At 44.5% G+C, this 26,643-nt stretch overlaps 1 long non-coding RNA gene across 1 annotated transcript; it reads right to left on the reverse strand.

The window, feature by feature from the left end:
• Nucleotides 1-8,401: 8,401 nt before the first annotated feature.
• Nucleotides 8,402-23,505, reverse strand: LOC142931054 (uncharacterized). The gene is made up of 4 exons (XR_012947056.1): nt 22,729-23,505; nt 21,344-21,990; nt 12,380-12,424; nt 8,402-9,301 (listed from the first exon to the last, which is right to left on the reverse strand). It is a non-coding gene; the product is annotated as an uncharacterized LOC142931054 (long non-coding RNA).
• Between the last annotated feature and the right edge of the window lie 3,138 nt (nt 23,506-26,643).

Consider the following 26,643-nt stretch of genomic DNA (forward strand, 5'->3'; position numbering starts at 1 on the left):
AATGTGCAGGGGGACAATAAATAAAAACAACAAAAAGCAGTTTTAAAGAAATAAGTTTTCAATCGAGATTTAAAAGTGCACATCTCCAGTGGCTTCCTGATATCGGAAGAAAGAGCGCTCCAGATGGTTGCAGAAGTGCATCTGAAATCGAGCGATGCAATGACCGTCTGTGGTCAATGGCTAGATAAAATCCGCTGCAAGGATGATGGGAGTTCCCGTGATGGTTTACGTTCCATGACGAGATCAGCAAGGTATTGTTTCATTTGTGGCAAGTACTTTGTGTGTAACGATTTCGACCTTATGAAGTTGAGTGTCTTCCTTTTGACATGTTTAAACACATGACATGCAAGCCACCAACTTTTATTCATCAAATAAAAGTGTGTGCATTGAAAGACTGGCTTTTTACCTCATTTGTATATTATTCCTTTGATGGAGAGAAGATTAAAGTGGTTTACTTAATGATCCATATTGTGTGTTGCATGGCCATACTCTCACTGTGGCTTGTCTTTCATTTTAAATGAAATTGTAATGGATCAGCTAGTTGCAGGACCTATATTCTTACGTAACTAAAAAGGCAAGTATTAATAAATACACAAATACTTTACACGGAAGTTTTCTTATTGGATGGCAGTTTGGGAAAAAAAGTCTTATTTTCAATTATATATCAGCCACATTTTTACGCAAAAGTATGTTAAATTTGATTTAAAGCTTTAGTGACTGTAGGGATTCATATTCTTGGTTCTTTCGGTAAAGTCGCGTAGAAGGGAAACAATAAAATAAAAATATAAAACAAAATTCTCACGACGTTTCGACTGCAACACAAGCAATCATCAGATGATGATTTTAGTCGTGAGAATTTTATTGTTTTATATTTTTATTATTTTATTGTTTCCCTTCTACGTGACTTTACCGAAAGAACCAATAATACAAAAGTATGTTGTGTTTATTTCAGTTGAGCAATCACATCTGTATTGTACACCACAGCATCGACTTCATTATTTTAGGGTCATGATCATTGACATTAAGTATTTTCCATCGTCTGATAGATGTGTTACATCAACTTTTCTTTATTATTTTCTAGATTCAGGATTTGCATTTATATCAGTATCATCAATGATCGATCAGCTGATGATTGAAGGTTTTCCTAAATATATAATAGCACTGAAATAATAAAGAAAAACTGAAAGGCACTGATGCATTGGATAATGATTGCTTGTTGTAGCCGACACATTGTACCCATTTGATATCACGTTTATTAAAACCAAAGCTGCTTGTGACTGAGCTGTTGTTCAGGCTGAACATCCATAGTGGGTGGTCAAATCACATGACCTCACTTTCCCATGTCGGTCGTTGCGAGTTTGTGAAGATTGCAACTGAAAAAAAGTGCACCAATCTCACAGATTATCCCATAACTTATGCCAAAATTTTAACATGCTAAATGAATGCATTGCCACAAATATCGCTGAAACTACAGATTACTTCGTTAATAAATTTGCAACTTTATACATGTATGTTGAACTTCTTTCACACCGTACATCGCCCACCGTGATATACAGTATATCAGCCACAGATTAATTCATCCATTAGAATTTAATCATAATTCAAACATATGCTCCTGACAACAAGCCAAACAGTTTCTGTTTGCATTATATCTCCATTAAACATGCTTGGGCTTGAATCGTTCAAACATCTCATGAAGACTGGTGAGTGTGCATAAAACACTTTCTGGGAATTAATACTTGTTAATATCAATACAATGACTGAACACTACAGCATCATAACATTGTCTTAGATAACATGAAACTCAACAATAGATCCTGGATGGACCAGACACCTACATTAGTACTGAATAGCTATACAAGAGAATAAGCTACTGTGTTAAGGGCACATCGTGTAATCACCATACTGCATCTTAAATGTACAGCGCTACACATAACACTGAACTGTGGATGAGATATTTCGTCATCCTTGCTCTCAAGATCGCAATAACGTTACATGGGTACAAGTCTGACTCGATTACAAGTAACATTCACAATAAGGCAAGTGGCAGGCTTTGTTGTTAACTAGGCCTCATATTTATCATAACAGCATTATAAAGGCATTTACAGCATTATGGCGTTCATTCTAACATTATGACAGCATTCCCAGTATTATAAGAACATAAACAAACTTACAGACAATGCTTCTTAAAGTCCCACAATGAACCGATGCAACTGTCTTCACGGAGACGTTATTCGTGCCTCCATTTTGTACTCTGTGTAATGGCTGACACCCTGCCGCGTGGCTGAGAGGGAATCTTAAATCGTCACTTCCTGGTCACGTGACCAAACACAGCATCAAAACAGGAAATTTCTGTGTACACACACCTCCACACCTGCCGTGAGGCAGAACAATGTATGTAAGAAACCTATACTGCAAGGTCACCACCAGACCACACTGTATGAATAATGCAGTTTAACCCGTAGGCTGAAGCTAGTTGTAATTACTGGTGAAACGTCGTACTCAGTTTGTAAATGTTGTGGCTTGGCTCTCCAACACACCGGTGTGCTGTACTTGTGACGAATTGGCATGTTCTGTTTACATGCCAACCCTTACTAGTTGGCTGTGTCGGGTGGTGGCGGGTTTAAACGGCACATTTATATATTTACACGATCTAACCCAAAACCTCTATTATGGATAAATAATGCAGTTGGTGAAAATCTTAGATGTCTTGGTTTTCTGCTCATGGACTCATTTTTTACATTGATATTCAAAATACATCGCTGTAAATACTTTTTGTAAGTGATATTTTTAGCCATCCACATACAAAAGAATTGTGTAAATATGTATTACTGGTAGGAAACGTAGTAGACTGGAAGCCCAACCGGGATTAATTCACAGGAGGCAGGGGATTAATTGTGGATGTCTGTGGATGTCTGTCCACGTGGGATGGGTGGGGCTGGGTGGAGAGGGGAGGGTAGGGAGGGGCTGGGTGGGGAGGGACTGGGTGGGGAGGGGAGGGTGGGGAGGGGCTGGTTGGGGAGGGCGGGGCTAGGTGGGGGGTGGGAGGGGTGGGGTTGGTTGGGGTGGGGCTGGGTGGGGAGGGGCTGGTCACCCCGTGGTGCCCTTATATGTACTGGAAGCCCAACCGGGATTAATTCTCACAGGAGGTAGGGGATTAATTGTGTATGTCTGTGGATGTCTGTCCACGTGTATCCGGACATTCGGATATAAAAAATGGGAGTGGTGGGGCTGGGTGGAGAGGGCTGGGTGGGGAGGAGAGGGTGGGGAGGGGCTGGGTGGGGAGGATGGGGCTGGGTGGGGGTTGGGAGGGGCGGGGCTGGGTGGGGTGGGGCTGGGTGGGGAGGGGCTGGTCACCCCGTGGTACCCTTATAAAACCCAACGTTTAACCTACTCACGCCGGCTTGTGCCCGCCCTCACAGTCGGGCATATTTGCAGAATACACCACGCCGCTGTTGACCCTGGCCACTGACCGAGCAACCAACGTTCCTACCAGCCCCCTCCGCAGGAATGTGTTTTTCTCATTAATCTCTTTAACCTTCCACATCCAGTCAACCTGAAGCTTTCCACCTCTGCTTCATGGTGATTAAGAAGGACCCAGAATTAATTGTAAAGTAGATTTTTGTATGTATGTTGAACTTCTTTCACACCGTATGTAGCCAACCGTGCTAATCGGAGATGCAGGGGAAGGACAATAAACTAAAGACAAAATACTGTGTTAAAGAAATGAGGTGTCAATTTAGATTAAAAGTGCACAGCTCCAGTGGCTTCCTAACATCAGAAGAGCATTCCAGACGGCCGCAGAAGTGCATCTGAAACCGAGCGATGCATTTACCGTCTTAGTTCGATGGCTCGCTAAAAGCCGCTGAGAGGATGACTGGAGTTCGCGTGATGGTTTATGTTCCTTGACGAGATCAGCAAGATTAATTTGTGAATTGCAATAATCAAGCCTTGTCAATACTATGTTACATGCCACCATGTTGGTTATGTCACGACTCAATAGTGGTGGAATGTGTTGTAGAGCCTTGATATGAAAATTGCAAGACCTGACGATATTTTGCACGTGGTCATCAAACGACATATTCTGGTAAATTATGGTGCCGAGGCTATTTAGATGATTAGAAAGCTGAATCCTGGAGTCTGCGACCACCACACCCGAGCCTTCTACATTTATTTTTTACTTGAGCCTGAGTGCCAACCAGCAGAACCTCCGATGTTTATGGATTAAGCGGCACTTTGTTTCGTGCAAACTACACGTGCACCGCTCGTATGCAATCTTCGAGGTTACCGAGGCTTTTGTGGTGCCACAGCAGCGAAGCCGCTCCGTCGGAGCCGTGCCTGCGGCAGTGGTGCTGGAGCAGCGGGGCAGCCTGGTCGGCGCCGTGGTAGCGGCGCCGCCCCCTGTGGTGCCACGGCAGTGAGGCCGGTCCGTCGGAGCCGTGCCTGCGGCAGGGGTGCTGCAGCAACGAAGCCGCCCGGCTTTCGTCGCGGCGCTTCCCCCACCACCCCCCACATGAACACACACACACACCCCCCACATAGAGCCCCGAGGGGAGGTCATCTGGCCGACAGGTTTTCACCTGGAAGCCCTCTCATGAGACCAATCTTCACGGTTTCCTGCGACCAGGGAATTGGGCGACCTCCCCCGAGGCTAGCTCGCACCGCGGCGCCGTGACCTGGTTGGTGGTTGCATGGTCACGACGGGGCTGCTCAGCCGCCGCGGATAGAGGGGCACACTCGACACGGCTCAGCAGGCAGGTAGAGGGTAAGGCGGAGTAACGAGCGGCGGGAAAACAGTGGCCCTCTCATTGGCAGGACGAATGCGCTTGTTTAAAGAGTAAAAAGCAGACGTCGGAGAAAGCACCGATCCGATTAGCAAGGAGCGGGAAATCCGAGGCTCCTGATTGGACGAGAGGCCAGCGGATTAGTGGCAAGTTATCTTTGATGTAAGGACAATAAAAAGCGCAGGGAAGGTAGGGGCAGTCAGTCGTGTTCTTCTGGGGTCAAGGATCGGAGGAGTCATCGTGCCTGCCACTGGATCGTCCGTGAGACGAGTCGCAGCGCAGCCAGGCCCCGTTCCCAGCAAGGACTACGTGCAGCCTCGCCTTTCCACGGCTTCCTACACCTCGGAGTCGAACCGTGGCTACGCGCCAGACGCGGATTATGCCCCGAGGGACTGCGGTGAGGGGGGGGGTGGTCGGAGGGGGAAGTAACCCTCCTCCGAGCACGCGAGAGGAGAGCAACGGCTCTCCAGGGAGCGAGGAGTCGGAGGTCAGCCTCCCCGACACTCTCCACATCTAGTTACCAAGGTTCTCCATATCAAAAATTTGGCTCGCCAAATTTTATTGAAGTGTTATTACATTATAAATATTTAGTTATTTTTAGTAAGTCGTTTTAATATCCATAAATCTAAGTGTTAGGCACTAATTATGCATGCATGTAATTATTTTCATGTGTATGACAAAATGTTCAGGACCTAAATACCATTGTCGAGGTCTGCAGGCCACCAGAGGGCTTCAAGAGAGAGCTCGTGTTGTTTTTATATTCTTCGATTGACGGAGCACAGATTAAAGGATTTTACTATATGATCCATAGTGTGGGTTGCATGGCCATAATCGCACCGTGGCTTGTATTTAATTTAAAATAATGAAATTGTAATGGATCAGCTCATTGCAGGACCTGTATTTCTACGTAACTAAATATGGCACTTATAAATTAACACACAAATAATGTACAGATAAGTTTCTTATTGGATAGCAGTTTGAAAAATAGCCTAGGTTTCAATTATATATCAGCCACATTTTTATGCAAAAGTATGTTGTGCTCATGTCAATGGAGCAATCACATCTGTATTGTACACCACATCATCGAATTCCTTATTTAGGGTTATCATAATTGACATCAAGTATTTTCTCTCGTTTCCTAGATGTATTACATCAGCTATTCTTAATTTTCTAGATGAAGGATTTTCATTTATATCAGCATCATCCATGATTATCTCCTGCTGACTGAAGGCTTTCCCACATATAATAACATTTAAATACGAAAATAACTAAAAACTCGAAGGCACCGATCCATTAAAACGCCATCTGTGCAAGAACAGCCCCCCATAACGTTAGGCTCATCCATGACGCAATCACCTGAACAGTCTTTGCATGCATTGTGTTTAGTAGAACTTCTGGTAGTTGTTACATTTTGTTTACTTAATTTGTGTATTAGCAGTAAAATACTGTTGCTAACAAACAGCGTGGTGAACATGCAAATAAAAAACATGTTCTGGTAATAGATGTATTGTCTTTGAAACTGATTGATCCACACCAGACATGATTCCTTGCAAAACGTTTCTGTTTGGTATTTTAACATCTTAACACCTGTTTTATTGCCAGCAAGGGTAAAACCTATTTTTTATATTTTGAGACTGGCAAAGGAGGTCCCATGATGTAGCTGCTGACTCGAGCTCTCAATATCCTGATAGTGGCATTGTCTTTGTGCTCTGCGCTTTCTGGCGTCCTCTGGTCTAACACTGTTAGAGACTAGGGGGCCGTCCATAAATGACGTCACGCGATTTTGGACGCTTTTTTACCCCCCCCCTCGTCACACGGCGTCACGGAAAGTCAGAGACCCCCACTCAAATATGATGTCACAAAGCTCTGCCCCCCCCCCCCCCAAATAAAAAGATAATACATGCTTCAAATCGCTTTAAACTATTGTCATTCTAGAGCGTATTTAATGTGCCGCTGCACTCTGATGTTGTAGGAGAAAACATGTATTAAAAAGTGTATTTAATTAAGTAGAACGTGTTGTCTATACTCTTTGGTTCTTTCGGTAAAGTCACGTAGGTATAAAATAAAACAAATGTGATTTATTTTATTTAAAGTCACGTAGGTATAAAATAAATGTGATTTATTTATAAATGTGATTTATTTGATACCTACGTGACTTTACCGAAAGAACCAAAGAGTATGGATTCCTGCAGTCACGAAAGCTTCAAATCAAGATTGTGTTGTCTATATTTAAAGTTGCGCATTTTGATGTGACGTCACATTTCTCAAACCTCCCCCCCCCCCTCGTCACACATCGTCACAAATGTCTGACCCCCCCCCCCCAGGTGCGTGACGTCATTTATGGACGGCCCCTAGGCTCGAAAGAAATCTGTCTCTGGTGTGGACCAATTTCAAAGACAATGCATATACTACCAGAGGATGTTTTTGTTTGCAAAAGTATATGTGGTTAATGATGATTCCTTGCAAAAGGTTTATATTTGGTGTTTTAACATCTTAACACCTGTTTTATTCCTGAAAAGGGTCAAACTTTTTTTTATAACAAACAGCGTGTCTGCAGTTAAAGACTTAGTGTTCGTGCAATTATGATACTAACAATGCCATAATCTGTCCCAATATAGTATGTATAACGATAGTGATTGCTTGTTGTGGCCGACACATTGTACCCAGTCGATACCACATTTATACTGGTAGGAACGAAGTTGTAAACTGAGTGTACCAGCCTGCAATAGATTAATGTGTCCGTCCGTCCGTCCCCTTTCAATACTTTAACGAAGTGAAATCTCGTGCTGTTGGGTGTAAAATCAGCAATAGACAGCGCAGAGACTTGATATGTCTTATTGCACCCAACATTTGGAAGTCACATTATCTCATTTGCGAACTTCGCTTTTGGGGATGTGGCAAATTCACACACAGCCCACAGCCGAATACAAAATTCCAATGTTCCTACCAGCCCACCCTGCAGGGACCTGTTTAAAACCAAAGCTGCTTGTGACTGAGCTGTTGTTCAGGCTGAACGTCCATAGTGAGTGTTTAAATCACATGACCTCACTGTCTCATGTCGGTCGTTGCGAGTATATGAAGACTCCAACCGGATAAAGAGTGCACCAATCTCACGCAGAGGATGTGAATCCATCTCACAACCAAAATTACAATGTGCTACATTAATGCATTGCCACAAATATCGTTGAAACTACAGTTTACTTCATTAATAATTTTTGCAACTGTATGTCAACTTCTTTCTCACCGGATAGTGACCCCTCCCCCATAACCCTCGTGTGTGTGACCCTATTCATAGAAGTTGCATGGACATGGGTATGCACACATAGATGCACACAATGGTACAAAGACAAATATCCGCCGTATAGACTCAATAAGTTCTGTTAGCGAGCACCTATGAAGGCCGGCACAGCACACGAGGGGGTGAGTGGGCAGCATCACGCCCAGCCGCGTTTGTCTCCCTAGTGGCGATGTTTACACATCGCACCAGGTACTCATTTGAGGCTCAGTTGACCTAGGGGAGGCCCAAACCCGGTTCAGATAATCGTCATGAGTGTTGTGAGTGGGAATCGAACTCCGGTCGGCGGGAACATGCACATACACACACACTCACGTTTGCACACGTGTACACATGAAAAGGGGTGGTCAGCTTTAATTTAAGCAATGCTGGGTTTATTTAAATGCACGTGGAAAAACCCATACATCAGAACGCTGAGCTGCATTTGTAGACAGAACCGTGTATGCATTCTATCCACTGCTGCTTTTCAGGTTAGCAAGCCATGACCAGCATTTTAAAAGTAGTTTTGTTCAAGAGTGTTTTGCTACTGGTTTTCGTGAGTACGTGTACTGCACTGAGCCAATGCACTAGGTGTTTATTCCATATCGAATGGATGCGTTATGCCTCGTTGGAGTTTGTGTCATTGTGCTATTTGTAATAATGGTGCCAATGTCGTGCAGCGCAGTATATCTACAATGTTATTGAAATGCCTTTGTACTAAAAGTACATTTCAATTGAGCCATAGTGGTAGTGCTTATTTGCAGTAGTGTCAGATACAGTAGTAATATCTGTGAATAGTAGCAGTAGTTTTTTTACGAGGCATGTAAAGATTATCTTCTATGGATCGGTGAAATGTCACAATTCTCTCTATTATATTCAAAAATCAATTCCTTTTTAGGCATTATTTGTAATGTATTTCATCTCATTTGCATAAGTGTTTATTTAGCATAAACGTAATGTTTGCATACACCATGCCATACCATTTAAATGACTGATTCTTGCATGACCGATTGGAGGCATGGATGAGAGAGTACAAATTAATTTGAATGAATAAATACATCATTACATGCCTAATGCTAAGTGGTAGGGTTGACACTGGTCATGATGATTAAGAAGCAAGGAGTGGAAGCCTTACAAACTAAGAGCAACCCTTTCACCCCGCAGCCATGTCCTTGGAGTTAACTTTTCAGCTTCAGCTTCTTCTTCTGCTTGTCAGAGTCCGTCTTGTAGAATTTTGAGAACTCTGGAATGGGAGAGAAATTCCATTTTAAATGGATGGCATACGTACAGTTTTCCCTCGCTTTCTGACGTAGATGCGTTCCAAAAAAATAGTAGACAAAGCAAAATTGCATAGCATTGACCGCACAGTCACGTAACCCACAATGCACTACACGAGACAGCTGCCGTCGAGTCGCACAATGTCGCATGTCCAACCACATAACCGCATATCAGTGAATTTAGTGAAATAAAGCGGCCCAATTCCAAAATAACAAAGAGGCTGAGAATGGTGAATGAGGAGAGTAGAGTAGAGTTATAGAATGTGAGAATACTATTGGCAACACGACAGTTAGGGCATCTAAGAAAGGAAATGGAATATTTCAGGTATGACATCCTAAGACTTTCATAAATGAGATGGACTGGAAAGAAGGCGATAAATGGGAGTGAAGTGATCTGGTCAGGGGAATAAAAAGTGCACACCAGAGGAGTAGGGCTCTGGTTGAATGCAAACGCCAAAGCATCATTATTGGCATACAGACCAGTTAGTCCAAGAGTAATTGTAGCAAGATTTAATGGACCACCCCTAAATATGGCTCTCATCCAAATATATGCACCAACAGCAGATATCGTAGAAGAGGATATTTAAGAGTTCCTTGAAATGCTGGAAAACACGTAAAAAACTTCCTAGGAAAAATATTAAGATAATTATGGACTAGAATGCAAACATTTGGAAAAATAATATTGGATGGGAACGCATCATGCAAAGGTATGAATATGGAGAAAGATATAAAAGAGTTGAGAAACTGCTAGAATTCGCTTCAAAACATTACATGCTCATATGTAATATTAAGTTTAAACAAAAAGACTGCAGAACATGGATGTGCACTGAATAATAAGCATACGAATATGTTTGACTATGCAGAACATTCCAAGGAGCTGATGTAGCATTGGACCACAGCTTGGTATTATGCAACCTACGACGAAAACTCAAAGGTATATCCATAATGGAATGAGAAGAAAAGGAGCAATATAGAGGCGCTTGAGAACGAGGAGACAATGAGGAAATATGAAGAGGAAATATCGAGTAGAATCAAGGTGGCAAAATAGAACACCTTAGCATAGACAGCAAGGCATTAGCACTAAAGATAGTGGAGCAAGCAGCAGAAGCAAACCATAACCCTTAGTAGTAAAACCCAAATAAAAATGGATAAATGAGGAAATCTTTGAACTAGTACAGGAAAAGCAAAAAATAAGGCCAAGGCAAAGGAATTGGATTAGATGGTAACGAACTACAAAAGTATATGCAATGAGGTAAGGTCATTGGCAAAAAATTATAAGCAGGAATGGCTGGAAAAGCAATGTAGTAACATTGAATACTATGCTGTAGAATATAAGATCAGGGAGGTGTACAAACTAGTCAAGAGCACAAATAGGAAGCAAGGCAAACAGTGATAAAAGGCAAGGAAGGTAAGATCTTGATGGACAAAGAAGAGACAAAAAAAATTATGGACGAATTATTGCAGCGATTTGTATATAATACAGATCAATGGAATAAAGAGCTGCTGGATGAACTGGAAAATATATCCCCACTACCAAGGGATGATGAAAATATGACAGGAAATGGACAGGAAGTATGAGTATAGTTCAAAACACCAGGTATGAGACAGGGAGATTCACTATCACCAGACAACTTCGTCACATGTTTGTAAAGAGTGATGGATGCCATTCAGGACAACGGCACATGAATATCTTTACAGGGAGAAATAATGGAAGAAGCTGCATAATCCTGCAGGAAAGTGGTCACATGCTTGGCCATGTTTGTTTGTTGTAGTATGGAGTTAGACTGATGGCCTTAATCTTGACTTGCATCCCACTGGGATTTTTGCACACAGCGTTGGTATACGGTGCTTTTTCTGCAATATTTTGCTGTCTTTTCTTGGATTTTCTGTTTACACAAAGTCGCATAGTCACTTTAAGATGTTGTTTTCTTGTTCATGTTTTTGTTGTTTGTTGCGGTTGCACCCGATTCAAGAGCCGAATGGCTCACAGGGCTATACCAAATAAATGAAACTGAAAAACTGAAAACTGAAACATGCTGAATAAGTCAGGAAACTATGCAGGACTGAAGATTACCGTGGAAAAGACAAAGACGATGGTGTTCAGAAGGGAAGACGTTGAGAAATTAGTCTTATAAAGCAGCAAGATTGGGAATGTAAAGGAATTTGTATACTTGGGAAGTCTACTGACAAAAGACAATGACTGCACAAAAGACATGAGGCAAAATGAGTAATGGCAGGATTCAATAACATCTGGAGAAGCAAGCAGACCAACTATAAGACCAAACTGAACATCTTAAAAACACGTGAATCAGTACAGCTTTGTAGAATTGGACATTGAAAAAGACTGACTGATAAGATATTGGCACTCGAAATATATTACGACGAAAGGATACTGTATATAAACTCGACCCACAGAGTGACCATGTAAAAGCGAGAAAACGATTGCATGTAGAATAAGACCTGACACAGGCAGTGAACAGAAGGAAACTGAAACTATTTGGATACATATGTAGGATGGACACAGGAACAATAAAAGTGTGTTTGGAAAAATGGAAAGAACCGGAAAGAGAGGAAGACCTAACAGAGAATGCATTGACAATATAAGAGATTGGTGCAAGAAAGATGTGCGCTTATTGTGCATATTGGCACAAGACAGAGGAAAGTGGAAACAAATGACATGTGCAGTGGACCCCTACGGAATATCTGCCCATGGTGCCATGAGATGAAAGAAGAGACATATACATTTTTATTTAAAGCTTTCGTGACTGCAGGGATTCATATTGTTGGTTCTTTCGGTAAAGTCACGAAGAAGGGAAACAATAAAATAATAAAATATAAAACAATAACATTCTCACGACGTTTCGACTGCAACACAAGCAATCATCATCAGGTGTGAAAACCACTGCAAGAAAATTTGAAAAAAGTGGCGTTTTTTTAACGTTAGCACCACAGAGAGCGATTATTATTTTATTGTTTCCCTTCTACGTAACTTTACCGAAAGAACCAAGAATAAGAGAGATATATTTGCAACTGCTTTAACTCACGACGTCCATGGCTTCAAAAGTCGCACGCGTCATCATTTCCCAGTCCTATTTTTCAAAACAAAGCACAAACAACACTTTCAGAATAATAACATTGTCACACGGAGCAGCAACACTGCATATTGGTCATTGTGTTAAGTCAACGTTCGGAAGTATTCTATTTGAAGAGACTGAGGTCGATTTATTTTTTATTTAAAGTTTTCGTGACCGCAGGGATTCATATTCTTGGTTCTTTCGGTAAAGTCACGTAGAAGAGAAACAATAAAATAATAAAAAATATATTATTTGTCTATTTATTTCAGAATACTGTACCTCAGAATGCAGAGCAATGCCTAGAGCAGGGGTGTCAAACTCAATCGGATAATGGGTCAGCTTGGATTCAAATGCACCTTATAGTTCATAGTTCATAGTACATTTATTTGGTATAGCCCTGTGAGCCATTCGGCTCTTGAATCGGGTGCAACCGCAACAAACAAAAAACATGAACAAGAAAACATCTTAGAGTGATTATGTGACTGTGCAAACAGAAAATCCAGGAAAAAATATCAAAATATTCCTGAAATAGCACCGTACACCAACGCTGTGTGCAAAAATCCCAGTGGGATGGAAGTCAAATAACAACAACCACAAGACAACTAAGATTAAGGCCATCAGTCTAACTCCGTACTACAATAAACAAAAACATGGCCAAAACAAAACAAACGTTTTCGAAATCACCAAAATAAAAGCCATGAATGTGTAGAGGTGTTAACTACGCGCTGTTGCGTATCCCGCGTTGCCACCAGGGCGGTGCAGCATTACCCCTGGGTACAACGGTTGGGGTCAGTCGAGGTGAAACGGATCGTGGCCAGGGTTTGGTGCGAACCAATCAGACGGTTCCACGTGGGAATGTATGATTGGTTCTACCTGGCCACGAAGGGGTATAAGACGGGTGACCCAACGGACCTCGAGGAGTTCTCTCCCTGCACGAAGACAGAAGACTGGGCTGAAGCCTAGCTAGGACCCTGGACCAGCCTTTCAGCCCTTCTAAGGGCTAAGGCTCAGCATACCCAGTGGTCAGGACCCACCGGGCCAGCGGTGGGTCAGATAGCCTCCCCTAGGTCCTAGCCGGAGGACTAGGATAGCGGTAGACGTGTGAGTCCCGCCAAGTCCGGAGGTTGTACCTCCTTAGGTATCAAGGAGGTTAGCGGTAGACGTGAGCCCCGTGTTTCGCCGCTAATGGCAGTTCACTTGGCATTATTGGGCAAATTCGGGCGCAAATTTCGATTGGAGACATTAAATTGGCAGGGCCTATTTTGGTCTCTTCTTCCTTCGCCGTGCCGTGTTTATTAGGCACTGATTTTCTCGCGAAAATGCCTATTAAGATCCTTGTAGATCAAGGCTGCAACTTAAAAAACCGCTAGCCCCGGAGGCCTCGGCACATGGCATTTTGCTGGGGCCTTCAAACGCAGCTGCTAAGGGGTTAGATTTGGTGGCTGCACAGACCCTCGTAGCAGCCGACAGGGAGCCGTTCTTGCAGGTTTTGAATGTCGGATTGTCCACAACCGTCATTCCGCAAGGAACTGTGCTCGCTCACGCGACCCCGGTGCCGTTGGGGACCGGAGTCGCGGGACACGTGCGTGACACGCCGCAGGTCCCACCTCCTTCCGAATCGGATGAGAGATGGTTGGACGCGCTCTGCACAGACACGGGTGATCTGTCTCATTCGCAGCGAATTAAATTGCGCGCTCTTCTGCGAGAATTTTCCGATGTCTTTAGTAAATCTAAATTTGATATTGGCTGCACCAAGCTGCTGCGTCACCACATTGATACTGGTGATGCTGCCCCGATTCGACAAAACCCGTTTCGGCTTAGCCCGGCGGAGAAACAGCATGTTAAATCGGCTGTGGATGACATGCTGAAGGCCGATATAATTTCTCCCTCCACTAGTCCCTGGGGTGCTCCAATAGTGCTGGTCAAAAAGCACGATGGCAGTCTCCGTTTTTGCGTTGATTTTCGGCGCCTAAATAAAATCTCGGTAGCAGACGCCTACCCTCTCCCACGTATGGACGAGTCATTGGATGCCCTGGCAGGGGCGCACTATTTCTCCACCTTGGACCTTCTGTCGGGGTTTTGGCAACTCCCCCTCGACGAATCGTCAAAACCTAAGACTGCTTTTCGGACACCACAGGGCCTTTTCGAGTTTAATAGATTGCCCATGGGTCTCCACTCGGCCCCAGCGACGTTCCAGAGGCTCATGGAGCTGGTCCTCGCTGGGCTCCAGTGGGACTCATGTCTCATTTATCTTGACGACGTCATCGTCTTTAGCCGCACGTTCGGCGAACACATCGAACGGTTGCGTGCTGTCTTCTTGAAAATGCGGGCCGCTAACTTGAAATTCAAGCCGCAGAAGTGTCACCTTCTGCGTGAGTCTGTGCGCTATCTGGGCCACATAGTTAGCCGCTCGGGCATCTCTACCGACCCTGAAAAAACCAAATGTGTTCAACATTGGCCGACCCCTACATCTGCGGGCGATGTTCGTAGTTTTATTGGTTTTGCGTCGTACTACCGCCGGTTTGTTGCTGGCTTCGCGACGATTGCCAAGCCGCTCCACGCCCTTACGTCAAAAGGGGTGGCGTTTCATTGGGGGGACGCAGAACAGGCTGCGTTCGACTCCTTGCGGAACGCGCTCGTGACGGCACCGTCCCTTGCGTACCCCGATTTTTCCGTGCCATTCGTGTTGGACACCGACGCTAGCAATACGGGGATTGGGGGTGTTCTGTCACAAAAAGTTGATGGCATTGAAAGGGTTGTTGCCTATGGTAGCAGAGTCTTGTCTCTTGCTGAACAAAGATACTGTGTGACCAGACGTGAGCTGCTGGCCATTGTTTTTTTTATTCAGCAATACAGGCCGTACCTGTATGGTCAGCATTTTACCGTGAGATCTGATCATTCGGCTTTACAGTACGCTCTGCGGGTTGACCAACTGTCCGGGCAGCTTTCTCGGTGGCTCGAAGTCCTTCAGGACTACGATTTCAATGTCACTTACCGTAGGGGTGCACAACACACGAATGCCGATGCGTTGTCTCACCTTCCGCCGGCTCAAAAATGTGCATGTTTTTTGGGCTCGGGCCGTTGTAAGCCGCCACTGCCTGCGCAGGTCGCGCCTCTCACAACGGTGTCAGCCGCACTTCCCTCCGCCTCAGCGCCGATGTTGGATCATGCAGATCTAATGGCCAGTGACGATTTGCTGGGGCTAACTTTGGCCGAATGGGGTCGGCACCAGGGCGAGGACATGTCATTATTGAGGTTGCGTCGCCACGCGAATAATGCGGTTCCAAGACAGGGCAAATTTAATTAATTTGTCATGAAGCGTGGCTTGTTGATGCATTGGGATGCTGACTCGTGTCAACATAAAATCGTCGTGCCATCCGCCTTGCGATGCAAGGCCGTATGGGCGGCGCATGAGCGTTTATTGCACCTGGGTGTTCATAAGACCATTGGGTTGTTGCGGTTGCAATTTTTCTGGCCGGGCATGCTGCGCGACGTCACTGACATTTTGCTGGGATGCACCCATTGTGCGCAACGTAAACCGCCGGCTAAACCGGCATGTCCACCCCTGCAACCCATTTCGGTCTCTCGTATAAATGAGTTGGTGGCTCTCGATATTTTGGGCCCTTTTCCTACTACGCCACGGGGTAATAAGCACCTTCTGGTTGGGGTAGAGTATTTTACACGGTGGCCTATGGCCTGGGCCCTCCCCAACCAGTCGGCGGCGGCCGTTGTGGACGCCTTTGTTCAAGGCTACGTCCTGGACAAGGGCGCACCAGAACGGTTGCTGACCGATCAGGGAAGAAATTTTTCAGGAGCCTTGCTGACTGATGTGTGCCGCCTGTTGGGCACTAAGAAAGTGCGCACTTCGCCCTACCATCCCCAGACCGACGGCATGGTGGAGCGCCTTCATAGAACTCTCACCGCTATGTTATGCCATCAGGTCGATGAATCCCACCTCGATTGGGACTTGCAGGTTCCGGGGGTCCTCGCCGCATACCGTATGGCACCTCACGCGGCGACGGGATTTTCCCCGTTCTTTCTAATGTACGGCAGGGATGCCTTTCCTCCCGCCGACGTTCGGCTGGAAATCGAACAGCCACCGCAAAAGTCAAAGCTCGTTGACCACTTGCGATTCAACCTCCGTAAGTTGGCCGAGGCACGGGAGGCCGCCATTGAAAATTCGGCTTCCCGCCAAAGGGCGAATTTGCGACTGCGGGACCCCCGGTCGTACACGCATCGGTGGGCACCGGGAAACAGGGCATGGCTCCACTGCCCCCAGGTGCCGGTGTCCACGTCGGCCAAACTCCTCAGACCATGGCGAGGCCCGGTTGAGGTAGTGGAAGTCCTGCGTCCCCAATGTGTTAAAATTAGCTGGGGACGGCGTCGCTGGTGCGTTCACCCCTCTCGGTTAAAACCCTTCGTCACGCCACGCGTCCCTCCACAACACACACGACATAGGGGCCGAGTGTGCGACGCGTCCGACGAGCCGGATGTTGCCCCGTTGGTGCCTAACCCGCAGCGCAGGCGTGTCATTCCTCCTGCAGATGACGCGGGAGTGACGGCTCCATGCAGGCCACGTTCGGCCTCAATGGACCGCGGAGCAGCAGGTGTCCCCGTGGAGATGCATAAAGGCCCACCGGATGCTCTGGCTCATCCTCCTCCTTCCCTTGTGCCGCCGACAAAGCCTGCCATCCCCTACGATGGTCCCGCGAAACGCACGCGCGCGAAATCTCGCCGGTTGTTATAATGTTTTTTTGGCATGTCTAGTGCCTTGTACATACGTTATGTTGTTAAGGGGGGTATTTATAGGGGTTTAATTGTTCTTGTTGTTCGTGAGGCACACTCACAATTCTTCTACCATTGGTAATTTCGGAGTTTCCCATTGTTGCAGCCGGGACGGCTGGAGCTTCCGAAGGAGGGGGTCATGTAGAGGTGTTAACTACGTGCTGTTGCGTATCCCGCGTTGCCACCAGGGCGGTGCAGCATTACCCCTGGGTACAACGGTTGGGGTCAGTCGAGGTGAAATGGATCGTGGCCAGGGTTTGGTGCGAACCAATCAGACGGTTCCACGTGGGAATGTATGATTGGTTCTACCTGGCCACGAAGGGGTATAAGACGGGTGACCCAACGGACCTCGAGGAGTTCTCTCCCTGCACGAAGACAGAAGACTGGGCTGAAGCCTAGCTAGGACCCTGGACCAGCCTTTCAGCCCTTCTAAGGGCTAAGGCTCAGCATACCCAGTGGTCAGGATCCACCGGGCCAGCGGTGGGTCAGATAGCCTCCCCTAGGTCCTAGCTGGAGGACTACGATAGCGGTAGACGTGTGAGTCCCGCCAAGTCCGGAGGTTGTACCTCCTTAGGTATCAAGGAGGTTAGCGGTAGACGTGTGAGTCCCGCCAGGTCCGGAGGCTGTACCTCCCTAGGGTATCGGGTGAGGGGACCGAATATCCCTCTGTGGTGTTAAGCATTGTATAAGGAAATAATACAATAAACAGAGTGTGCCTCCATAAGAAGTCTGCTCGTCCTTACAACACTACAAATGCAATGTAACAGTGATCATAGGGACTGTGACCGAATTTTTAACAATAAACTACATAAATTAATTATAACACCAAAATCTAGAGCCATATTTTAGGCCACTGAATAGCAGTGGCAGCTAGGGTTGTACAACTTCTCTAGAGCAGTTTTGAGTGCTCTAAACTGCAATAAGTTGCAGTTTATTGGCAATAGCATTCCAGACCCTGGGGGCATCAATAGCAAAGGCCCTTCCTCCAGTTTTTGTACGGCAATAGGGAATGTGAAGCTGGTAATTGAGCGAAGACCTGAGGTCAAATTTGTTCTTTGAAACAGAGAGGAGATCCAGTAGGTAGTCTGCGGAATTTTTTGTAAGTACATCGTGAATAAATAAGATCTGGTGCACAAGCCGTCGAACATTAAGAGATGTTAAGTTTGACCCAATGTAGAGATCAGAGTGGTGAGTCCTATATGGGCAGTTAAATGCAAATCTTAAGGCCGAGTGATAGATGGAATCAAGCTTCTTCAGTACAGTACTTCGGGCTGATTTATACACGATGTCACAGTAAAGTAGAGGCAGTATGGTAGCTTTTATCAATTCCAAACGGAACATTGGGGGGAAGCAGTGCTTGTGTCGATACAGAAAACCAATTTTTATTTTTGTCTTTTTACCAATATAATCAATGTGATCTTCAAAACTAAGTTTTGAATCCAGGATGACCCCAAGATACTTATAGATCTTGACTTGCTCTATTTGATAATTATTCAAGGAATGGTATTGGGGAAAAATAACTTCCTGCTTTAGTCCCGGAGAGAAGCGTAGCACCTTGGTTTTGGAGGTATTCAGGACTAGTTTAAGAGAAACTAGCTGATGTTGTAGTTTGTTGAAAACACCCTGGAGCTTAGCAATCACGTCATCCAGAGAGCGGCCAGCAGTAATCAGTATCATGTCATCTGCAAAAAGATTTACCCTGGAATGATCCAGTTCAGTGCCCAAGTCATTGACGTAAAGAGAGAACAAGAGGCGGCCGAGGATGGAACCCTGTGGAACCCCTTTTGTTATCTTAACACTGTTTGACCTCCAACCATCTGTGAATACAGTTTGGGTGCGGGAAAAGAGGTAAGTTTTTTAACCATTGTACTGTGTTCTCGGAAAAACCGAGGCAACTTAGTTTACTAAGCAGGGTGTTGTGGTCTACTGTATCAAAAGCTTTGGACAGGTCAAGAAAAAGACAGGCACATTACTGCTTATTACCAAGGCTATTGTAAATTTGATTCAAAGAGTCTAATGCAGCAGATGTGGTGCTGTATTTTTTCCAGAACCCAGATTGTTTTAGATGTAGTAGATTGTTGGTGGACAGGAAACTGCTAATTTGGTAGTTCAATAATTTTTCAAAAATTTTCATCAATGGGGACAAAATTGAGATAGGTCGGTAGTTTTTGGGATCATCTTTAGGGCCCCCTTTGTGAAGTGGACGGACATAGGAATGTTTCCATTCTAGAGGAACTGATGCTTCTTTGATGGACAGGTTCAAAATATGGGCTATAGGTATATATTAGGTGACCAACAGTTAGTAGAGCAAAGACGGGAAAACTATCTGCTCCCGGAGAGGAGGACCCTTTGAGGTAGGACATCTGTTTCAGAACATTACTTTAGTGGATTGGCTGGAAACTAAATTCGTTTAATGTTTGGACAGGGGTGTAGGAATTTGCAGGAGCAGGGGTGACTCCCAATACATTATCAAAAAGATTACCAGCTTCAGAAAAATGAAGGTTAAAATTGTGAACTATTTTTTTGGGATCTGAAAAATATTCCCCATTTCGGTTAAGCTCAACGGGCGGATTGTCTGTTTTGGATGCCTTTTCGATACATTTGATTGTTTTCCAAAAAATCCTGGCATGTCCATGTGATTCCAGGAGAGTGGAGGAAAAGTAGGCATTTTTTGCATGCCGTATTTTTTTGACGCATCTATTCCTTAAAATCCTGTACTCTACCCAGTCATTTACCAAATTACTTTTCTGAGCACATGCCCAACGCTTGTCCCAATTTTCATGAGCTTTGTAATCAAAGGATCATACCATGGTGGGCGGTTGCCTTTAGTTTTAAATCTAACCAAAGGAGCATGTTTGTTAAGAATTTGGAGAAACGTGTACCTGAAAGTCTCCCAAGCCGTAGTCAGGTTGGGGATATCACAGACCTTGTCAATATCCGAGTGAAGCACATCATTAGTATATGCCTGAGTGCTGAAGTGCCTCAAAGAGTGCTTCTCAACAATTTTAGGGGGGGCTTTGGGTCTGGCTGATAATCTCACCCCAAAAATGAAGGAGTGATCAATAAAGATGTTTCCCAGAAGACCAGTCAGTGTGATATTGTGAGGGGCATTTGTCAATAGGACGTCAAGCAGAGTTGACTGTCCAGGATTTTTTAGCTTGGGTCTTGTGGGGACATTTATTAATTGAAACAGGTTAAATTCATCTGTAAAATGTGTGGCCACGGCCGGCGGGTTTAGCAAATTCCAATTTAGATCACCCACTAAAACTATTTCACCTTTAGGGAGGCCCCCAAAAAGCTCAGTGCAGATGTAGCTTCAACATCCTTCCCACTAGGCGGTCTATAGCAGCACACTACCAATATTTGTTGATTATTTGGAAGAGTTATTCAGAGAGCCAAACCTTCAAAGCAACATTTTTTAAACAAAGAGTGAGCTGGTGAACATGCAATAGTATTACGAACATAGATGGCAATTCCACCTCATTTAGATCCTCGGTCAAGCCGAAAAAGGTTGTAGTTGTCAATCGTAATCTGCAAGTCATTGACGGCAGGAGTGAGAAATGTTTCTGTTAGGCAAAAAATGTCCAGGTCAAGATTTGCCACTTCTAGTTTTAGTTGACTTAATTTAATCACAAGCTCTCTGATGTTGACATGTAGAACACCAACACCTTTCCTGCCAGAAAAATCTACAGAATTAAACGAGTTCTTTATATTTGGGCCAGGATGAAGCTCAATACCACCCAGAAATAAGAAAAGTAGAATTAATAGTTTGTACAAGTATTTTCTGTAAAAGGATGAAGAGTGGTGAACCTTGGACGAATAGCAGCAGCTCGCAGATGGTGTTATTTTTAAGAGCAGAATGAAGTTTGGAAGGAGTGCTGGTGAAGTAATGGGACAAAGATAGGGTTTAAAAGGATACAATGATGGAGTGTAGAAGTGTCTATGAGCTGTTTCATTTTCAGGTGTAGTGGCAAATCGAACCACAAGTATGGACGCAAAATAATGAGGGTAGCTGTTTATAGAGTTGAGTGTGGCACTAGATATGGCCGGGAGAGACAGCAGTAGGATACACAGCAAGATAATTGCCATCTCTAAAATATCCGGGGTAAACACAGATTAACACACAAGCGGAAAAGAAACAATATATACTTGTAGCTGCTGCTGTAGAAGTTGCTGTAGCAGCTGCTGTAGCTGGATCCGTTGCTGCGACTGTAACTGTTTCTGCTGCAGCAGCAGCAGCTGCTGCTGTAGTTGCTGCTGTAGTAGTTGCAGCTGCTGTTGTAGCAGCAGCTGCTACTGCAGCTGCACCCGTTGTTGCTGTAGCTGCTGTAGTAGTTGTAGCAGCTGCTGTAGTAGTTTCAGCAGCTGCTGTAGCTGCACCCGTTGTTGCTGTAGCTGCTGTAGCTGCTGCTGTAGCAGCTGCAGTAGCTGCAGCAGCTGCTGTAGTTGTTGCTGTAGCTGCTGCTACAGTCGCAGCAGCAGCTGTAGCTGCTGCAGCAGCTGCTGTAGCTGCACCCGTTGTTGCTGTAGCTGTAGTTGCTGCTGTAGTAGTTGCAGCGGGAGCTATAGTTGTAGCTGCTGCTGTAGTAGTCGTTGCAGCGGGAGCTGTAACTGCTGTATTATTTGCAGCAGGAGCTGTAGTAGCTGCAGCAGGAGCTGTAGGAGCTGCAGCTGTAGTAGTTACAGCAGGATCTGTAGCTGTAGTAGCTGCAGCAGGAGCTGTAGCTGCTGTAGTAGTTGCAGCTAGGCCTCACTCAGGCTGCGCCACGTGCGCGACCAACCAGGCCTCACTCAGGCTGCGCCAGGTACACACACGAGTGCACATCACCACACCATCACACACACGAGTGCACACCACCACACCATCACACACACACGAGTGCACATCACCACACCATCACACACACGAGTGCACACCACCACACCATCACACACACACAGAGTGCACATCACCACACCATCACACACACACAGAGTGCACATCACCACACCATCACACACACAGAGTGCACATCATCACACCATCACACACACACAGAGTGCACATCACCACACCATCACACACACAGAGTACACATCACCACACCATCACACACACACAGTGCACATCACCACACCATCACACACACAGAGTGCACATCACCACTCCATCACACACACACACACACAGAGTGCACATCACCACACCATCACACACACAGAGTGCACATCACCACACCATCACACACACAGAGTGCACATCACCACACCATCACACACACAGAGTACACATCACCACACCATCACACACACAGAGTACACATCACCACACCATCACACACACACAGAGTGCACACCACCACACCATCACACACACCACCACACCATCACACACACGAACGCAGAAGTCCCTCTCGTCATGGCCACTCTCACACGGCTCACACACACTCACACGCAGCTCATACACAGCTAATTCACAGCTAATTCTCACTCACATTTTCACACACTCACGCACAGTTTACACTCACGCAAAACAACTCACAAAAACAACTCACGCTGCTACATGCTACATACGCCGCCGCCATCTTGAGTGTTGAGCCCTTCATCCAGCAGTGCATTTGAACACTAAAAAAAGTACACCACTCATGTACAGTGCTGACTTTTCCCACTATGAAAGTTAAATAATATAAGAAACACACACAGCAATATTTGTTTTTGCTGACGTAGGAGAGAGCTGCCGTGGTAAGAGGTTATATAGGTAAGAAAGGGGGAAGGGGCAAGGGGAGAGAGAGTAATTATACACACACTAAGTTTTGATTTAAAGCTTTCGTGACTGCAGGGATTCATATTCTTGGTTCTTTCGGTAAAGTCACGTAGAAGGGAAACAATAAAATAATAAAAATATAAAACAATAAAATTCTCACGACGTTTCGACTGCAACACTGGTTGTGTTGCAGTTGTGTTGCAGTCGAAACGTCGTGAGAATTGTATTGTTTTATATTTTTATTATTTTATTGTTTCCCTTCTACGTGACTTTACCGAAAGAACCAAGAATATACATACTAGGTTGTTGGGGGGCGCCGCCTATACTCTTATGTAAGTGCACAACTTTCTCTGTGATGAACGCTGCACTTTCCGTCGTTTTCATGCAGGGAGCGCTGCAAACCTCCACGCCCCCTGCATGAACGACGGAGGCGCAGGGGCAGACGTTCGATTACGTTGGCATCGATCTGTATACGGCGGTCTTCTCGCACGGTCAGCAGCTCCATGTCGCCTTATCTCGATCCCAAACAGCTGAAAGTCCGCATCGAAACCGAACCCCCCCCAGGCATGGCCATCTACTTAACCACGAAAGAAAATTCACACGAGATGTCGTTTTCAATGAAGTCTTCCAGATGTAAAATGATATAGGCTTTTAATGAAGAAATAAAATGATCTCATTCAAAACATTGTACAATTCAAAGATGTTTCATTTCAAAACTTCAAAACGGAGCATCGGGTGCTTGCGTGAATGCGTCGTTCGTGTGCAATTTTTTTGTGACTTTCCTGGCCGAAGGAAAGTCACAATAATAAAAAAAGTCGAAAAAAAAAACGTGGTGGGCCGGAGAAGGGGACTTGGGAGGCCGGGCCCAGCCCGCGGGACCTATGTTTGACACCCCTAGTCTAGAGCTATGTGCATTAAATCATTGTCCGAGCCAGTGGATTGATCGTGGCTTATAACAATATCAATGATCAACATGCCATAAATAATCAAAACAAATCTGTTACGTTAGTTTGTTGAAACGTATCACGCGCTGACAGACGAGCACAATGCAACTTGAACATTCGCGTGTACTGGTTTCTTCCTGATATTGCTCTGGATTCGATTATTGATTCCATGACTTTGGTATGGATAAATGTCCAAAGCCGATTTTTGATGAATGGATAATCGTTTAACCTTAATAGATACATAAAAAAACATTTGTGCGCACTTTTATTTGCGAGCACCCAGATGAGGGTGAGGCTCTCCAGGCAAAGTCACGTGACTTTACCGAAAGAACCAAAGAGTATAGATTCCTGCAGTCACGGACGCTTCAAATCAAGATTGAACCCCTAGTTATGTTCTTTTATTCAACTTGTCACTATTGTCTGCTTACGTAATAATGCATTGTTTAGGAAAACCTCAGTAAGTTTCTACTCATTTTGAGAAGGATTCCCGCATAGGAACTCCTTTCAGCTCTCCAAGCTTTATCGTGGTTGAACTCGCATTGTTGAAGGGCAGGCGCATTGGTCTAAAACGTCTTTTGTGATGACAAGTGATGACGAGGGACGTCATTGAGGTTCCAATGAATGGGAAGGCGACTGTTTTCCTTGATTCATAGGACTTCCCGGGGGGTAGTAGCATTGCGGCGGATGGGTGGGGGAGAGATGTATGACAGCATGGGCAGCCAGGGTGTTGGGGTCGACTTGAGCATTCCAGTGATACAGTTGGACATCAACCGGTTGAGCATAACTACTTCTGTTTCATACTGGTACACAGTATTCGGCTACAGATTACACTTCAAAAAGATCCAGTAGTTATTACAGCATTATGCCTTTTCACTCAAGAAAGCTTCACTGAATCTCAACTCTTTTTCAGGAGAGTCCAGTCAAGTTTTCACAGTCGAAAGGATGCATTTATGTGTGCAGGTATACCTCCATTAGAACTCAGGATGCGTTATTGGGAAACGGAGCACTATATGAAACAACGCTTTAGGAGGTCATTATAACATGGTTCCAATGGAGATGCATTCCCAACCACTATTTTAGATATGAGCTAAATATGAGGGCTTCATTGGGGGTATCGGTGGTACTGTAGCCTTAAAATCATACTGTACACATAAGTGTAAAAACATTTTCTAAATAAGTATAACTTTTTTTATTCTTAGCTCTTTCAGTAAAGTCACGTTGAAGGGAAACAATAAAATAATAAAATATATATGAAACAATAAAAATTCTCACGACGTTTCGACCATAACGCAAACGGTTATCATCAGGTGTGAAAAAACCAATGGCAAGAAACATTTGAAAGAAGTGTCGGTTTGCATTAATTTATTTTTAAACGGTGTATTTATTTATTTATGAAAAACGTCAGCGCCACACGCAGCGATTTGGCAGTTTATTTAGAAGGACTAGTCCATCTATGTTCTGAAAAGAGGAGGGGGGAGACGAAAAATTAATGTATGCTGTCTGAAAGCCACCGTAAGCGTGAACAATCAATTAAGACCTGAAATGGTTTATCAAATCCTTCCAATGATTGCTAAGCCAGAATCCATCTTCTAGGTTGAAATTGTCTCTGTGCTTGTATATGTGGATAGCCTCATGAACGAATTTCTCAAGGTAGCCAGATGGCTTACAAATAACGTCTGTCTTGGAAAAGTCAATCATTGGAAAGATTTGATAAACCATTTCAGGTCTTAATTGATTTTTCACGCTTACAGTGGCTTTCAGACAGCATACATTAATTTTTCGTCTCCCCCCTCCTCTTTTCAGAACATAGATGGACTAGTCCTTCTAAATAAACTGCCAAATCGCTGCATGTGGCACTGACGTTTTTTTTTTAATAAATACACCGTTTTAAAATAAATAAATTAATGCAAACCGACACACCTGATGACGACCGTTTGTGTTATGGTCGAAACGTCGTGAGAATTTTTATTGTTTTATATATTTTATTATTTTATTGTTCCCCTTCAACGTGACTTTACCGAAAGAGCTAAGAATATGAATTACTGCAGTCACGAAAGCTTTAAATCAAAAGTATAACTTTTATTGATAGTGATGTAAAATAATGCAATAAGTTATGTACTTGCCAATGCATTTGGTCAGAGCTTGTGGGAATTATATGCAGTACTAAACAATGAGATTGCTCGATCCATGGGTCGCGAATGATTAAACCTTGAATGATTGATACTCTAATGTGACTGTTGGGTCGACTGTCAGCAGAATCGGTGCAAAACACACCTCGATTCAGGTTCTGCAAGACCATTTTTGGGCAAGACACACTCCTACAGGCAACGCCAGGCCTACTTTCTTTCATATATGGGCCGATCCACGCAATCATTTTCCTTCAGGACAAAGAGCATTAGAACTAAACAGATTTATAATAGGCAAAAGGAAAAGAGGTATGCCTGTAATCACATTTGAGTATTTTGCACACGAAATATTTGTTTCCCATTTAAGCACTCTATAGAAAATATATGGATGAGGATATTTAAATCTGTCCATTTCTTGGCCCATTCTCTGATTATGCCAAACAATCCACACCTGAAAAGGGCAACTTGGTCACTTCATTCACTGGCAGACTTTCTGCTTGATCCATACTGATTAGGGCAGCCATAGTTCCAGGATCTTCGGCGAATATGCAGGGATAGAATACAATGACACAGAGACGTGCAACAGGACCGCAGATTCTCTCTTGGCAGCATTAACTTAGCCTAAAGGCACGATTA

This window comes from Petromyzon marinus, chromosome 3 (assembly GCF_048934315.1).
Source record: "Petromyzon marinus isolate PM22_M1 ecotype Great Lakes invasive population chromosome 3, UKy_Petmar_22M1.pri1.0, whole genome shotgun sequence".
In the NCBI taxonomy this organism is placed as follows: domain Eukaryota; kingdom Metazoa; phylum Chordata; class Hyperoartia; order Petromyzontiformes; family Petromyzontidae; genus Petromyzon; species Petromyzon marinus.